Genomic DNA, 3,831 nt, shown 5'->3' with positions numbered 1-3,831 from the left:
GCGGTATCAACCTTCAATATTGTTAATAATGTATTATTAAATAATAATCAGCTAGGCTTATACCCAAGACACCACCTTAGGCCTAAGTCATCGAACGACTTTTAAAGCCTTAAATTCAGGTGGCCGATTTACGATGCGTGGCAAGCCCGGAAAGCCACGCGAGCCAATAGCTCCCTAAACTAACTATTACCGTTAACATTAATTTATAGTTAGGTTAGCACATTAATTAATATTTAAGTTCGAACCCGGTATCAACCTTCAATATTGTTAAATCGACCTCGAAAAAATCTCATAATAAAACCACAACCACTAGCATGGTCTGGAGCTTATGACCGAATAATTCCACCTTTAAAATTATGATCCTTAAAAAAAGAAGCTTTGCCAGCTATGTTTTAGAGGAGTGGGTCAAATTCCTTCTATTAATTCGTCTCTGATGAATTTAAAAGTTTTTAAACGGGACGTAGTCCAATACTTTAGGTAGTTTGAACAACCCACGTATAGGGTACTACGGATAAGTATGTAATTAATTTTAGGGCGTGTTCTTTGGGACCTAATGTGCCAAAAATTTCCTATGAAAATGGGTCCTAAAATGCTTTGTTTAGAGTTTTCGGCCCACCAAAACCGGGCACCTAAACAACAAAATAGCCAGGAATGTCAAGTTCGGTATTAGGCCTTGAACACAATTGTTTACAATTATAATTCATTTGCTTTTTAAAGGTGAAGCGATAAGCACAATAGCAAATGTCCAAAGTTAATTATTGAACTAGCAGAAGTCTGCTTAATCCTATCAATGATTGTATCAATTCAAAGAATGTATTGTTAAACTTGGTCAGAAATTTCGTAAATAAGCAACTTCTACGAGGTGAATGCCCATCCAATGTATTTTCCCCAATGGATAATGAGATAGTGCTTTTTATTTAGAAAGTGGACGAGAGCGAAATACGAGTGTTAAAGAAATGGAATGGTACTTTTACTGTTGAAGACACAGAATTTTAGCTGTAAGTGTTCAATACGTGAAATGGTACTTGCGAATGCTTACAATTGCTTCCAATTAGAAATCATTTGTTTTAAATGGTGAAACGATAATGACCGTAGCTGATGTCATGAATTGACTTGAGTTTTAGGTGTGATTAATTCTAAAATGGATTTAATAACACTTATATAAAGTTTTTAATGATTCTACATAATTGTTGATTACTTGTGAATTGAAGTTACAAATGCCGATTTCTGTTTTATTTATATCCTTACAAAAATTGGTCGTCAACGTCAGGAACTTTAGTCATGTGAACTAAGTCTTTAAGATAGCCCCAGAGGAAATCGGGCGATCGTGCTGGCCACACAACTGGTCCACCACGACCTATTCACCTAAAAGGAAAACTCTCGTCAAGATGAGCTCTTACGTCCCGGCTAAAAAATTACACATTTTTAGTTCTCTATCCATTTAAACCTCAATACTAACTGACCCGGACGTGATTCGAACACGCAGCCTTCTGATTTGGAGTCAGACGCGCTACCGTTGCGCCACCGAGCCACGGTTTAATAGCTTTGGTCAGGATCGACAAAATATGTACTGAATTACTCGAATGAAAAACTAACTGACTCGGACGTGATTCGAACACGCAGCATTCTGATCTGGAGTCAGACGCGCTACCGTTGCGCCACCGAGCCACGGTGTAAAAGCTCTGGTCAGGATCGACAAAATATTTACTGAATTACTCGAAGGAAAAACTAACTGACTCGGACGTGATTCGAACACGCAGCCTTCTGATCTGGAGTCAGACGCGCTACAATTGCGCCTCCGAGCCACGATGTCAACGCTCTGGTCAAGTTCGATCAAATATGTACTGAATTACTCGAACGAAAAACTAACTGACTCGGACGTGATTCGAACACGCAGCCTTCTGATCTGGAGTCAGACGCGCTACCGTTGCGCCACCGAGCCACGGTGTAAAACCTCTGGTCAGGATCGACAAAATATTTACTGAATTACTCGAAGGAAAAACTAACTGACTCGGACGTGATTCGAACACGCAGCCTTCTGATCTGGAGTCAGACGCGCTACCATTACGCCTCCGAGCCACGATGTCAACGCTCTGGTCAAGTTCGATCAAATATGTACTGAATTACTCGAACGAAAAACTAACTGACTCGGACGTGATTCGAACACGCAGCCTTCTGATCTGGAGTCAGACGCGCTACCGTTGCCCCACAGAGCCGCGGTATAATAGCTTTGGTCAAGTTCGACAAAATATGTACTGAGTTACTCGAATGAAAATTTAACTGACTCGGACGTGATTCGAAGACGCAGCCTTCTGATCTGGAGTCAGACGCGCTACCGTTGCGCCACCGAGCCACGGTTAATAGATTTGGTCAAGTTCGACAAAATATGTACTGAAATACTCGAAGGAAAAACTAACTGACTCGGACGTGATTCGAAGACGCAGCCTTCTGATCTGGAGTCAGACGCGCAACCGTTGCGCCACCGAGCCACGGCTTAATAGCTTTGGTCAAGTTCGACAAAATATGTACTGAATTACTCGAAGGAAAAACTAACTGACTAGGCCGTGATTCGAACACGCAGCCTTCTGATCTGGAGTCAAACGCACTACCGTTGCGCCTACGAGCCACGGTGTCAAAGCTCGGGTCAAGTTCGACCAAATATGTACTGAATTACTCGAATGAAAAACTAACTGACTCGGACGTGATTCGAACACGCAGCCTTCTGATCTGGAGTCAGACGCGCTACCGTTGTGCCACCGAGACACGGTTTAATAGCTTTGGTCAAGTTCGATCAAATATGTACTGAATTACTTGAATGAAAAACTAGCTGACCCGTACGTGATTCGAACACGCAGCCTTCTGATCTGGAGTCAGACGCGCTACCGTTGCGCCACCGCGCCACGGTTTAATAGCTTTGGTTAAGTTGGACAAAATATGTACTGAATTACTCGAATGAAAAACTAACTGACTCGGACGTGAGTCGAACACGCAGCCTTATGATCTGGAGTCAGACGCGCTACCGTTGCCCCACAGAGCCGCGGTGTAATAGCTTTGGTCAAGTTCGACAAAATATGTACTGAGTTACTCGAATGAAAATTTAACTGACTCGGACGTGATTCGAACACGCAGCCTTCTGATCTGGAGTCAGACGCGCTACCGTTGTGCCACCGAGCCACGGTTAAATAGCTTTGGTCAAGTTCGACAAAATATGTACTGAAATACTCGAAGGAAAAACTAACTGACCCGGACGTGATTCGAACACGCAGCCTTCTGATCTGGAGTCAGACGCGCTACCGTTGCCCAACCGACCCACGGTGTCAAAGCTCTGGTCAGGATCGACAAAATATTTACTGAATTACTCGAATGAAAAACTAACTGACCCGGACGTGATTCGAACACGCAGCCTTCTGATCTGGAGTCAGACGCGCTACCGTTGCGCCACCGAGCCACGATGTAAAACCTCTGGTCAGGATCGACAAAATATTTACTGAATTACTCGAAGGAAAAACTAACTGACTCGGACGTGATTCGAACACGCAGCCTTCTGATCTGGAGTCAGACGCGCTACCATTGCGCCCCCGAGCCACGATGTCAAAGCTCTGGTCAAGTTCGATCAAATATGTACTGAATTACTCGAACGAAAAACTAACTGACTCGGACGTGATTCGAACACGCAGCCTTCTGATCTGGAGTCAGACGCGCTACCGTTGTGCCACCGAGACACGGTTTAATAGCTTTGGTCAAGTTCGACAAAATATGTACTGAATTACTTGAAGGAAAAACTAACTGACCCGTACGTGTTTCGAACACGCAGCCTTCTGAGCTGGAGTC

General features: G+C 43.6%; 8 non-coding genes across 8 annotated transcripts; all 8 read right to left on the bottom strand.

The window, feature by feature from the left end:
- Window positions 1–1,459: 1,459 nt before the first annotated feature.
- On the bottom strand, window positions 1,460–1,531 carry TRNAW-CCA (transfer RNA tryptophan (anticodon CCA)). The gene has a single exon. It is a non-coding gene; the product is annotated as a tRNA-Trp (tRNA).
- Window positions 1,532–1,596: 65 nt separating this feature from the next.
- TRNAW-CCA (transfer RNA tryptophan (anticodon CCA)) lies at window positions 1,597–1,668 on the bottom strand. The gene has a single exon. It is a non-coding gene; the product is annotated as a tRNA-Trp (tRNA).
- A 202-nt stretch (window positions 1,669–1,870) lies between these two features.
- Window positions 1,871–1,942, bottom strand: TRNAW-CCA (transfer RNA tryptophan (anticodon CCA)). Its single transcript has one exon. It is a non-coding gene; the product is annotated as a tRNA-Trp (tRNA).
- A 65-nt stretch (window positions 1,943–2,007) lies between these two features.
- Window positions 2,008–2,079, bottom strand: TRNAW-CCA (transfer RNA tryptophan (anticodon CCA)). Its single transcript has one exon. It is a non-coding gene; the product is annotated as a tRNA-Trp (tRNA).
- Window positions 2,080–2,281: 202 nt separating this feature from the next.
- TRNAW-CCA (transfer RNA tryptophan (anticodon CCA)) lies at window positions 2,282–2,353 on the bottom strand. Its single transcript has one exon. It is a non-coding gene; the product is annotated as a tRNA-Trp (tRNA).
- A 749-nt stretch (window positions 2,354–3,102) lies between these two features.
- Window positions 3,103–3,174, bottom strand: TRNAW-CCA (transfer RNA tryptophan (anticodon CCA)). The gene has a single exon. It is a non-coding gene; the product is annotated as a tRNA-Trp (tRNA).
- Window positions 3,175–3,376: 202 nt separating this feature from the next.
- On the bottom strand, window positions 3,377–3,448 carry TRNAW-CCA (transfer RNA tryptophan (anticodon CCA)). The gene has a single exon. It is a non-coding gene; the product is annotated as a tRNA-Trp (tRNA).
- Window positions 3,449–3,513: 65 nt separating this feature from the next.
- Window positions 3,514–3,585, bottom strand: TRNAW-CCA (transfer RNA tryptophan (anticodon CCA)). The gene has a single exon. It is a non-coding gene; the product is annotated as a tRNA-Trp (tRNA).
- Between the last annotated feature and the right edge of the window lie 246 nt (window positions 3,586–3,831).

Source organism: Leiobunum rupestre, chromosome 2 (genome assembly GCF_980474605.1).
Source record: "Leiobunum rupestre chromosome 2, qqLeiRupe1.1.hap1, whole genome shotgun sequence".
In the NCBI taxonomy this organism is placed as follows: Eukaryota; Metazoa; Arthropoda; class Arachnida; order Opiliones; family Sclerosomatidae; genus Leiobunum; species Leiobunum rupestre.
The sequence above is the reverse complement of the archived record's forward strand: the minus strand, read 5'-3'. Positions and strand labels throughout refer to the sequence as shown.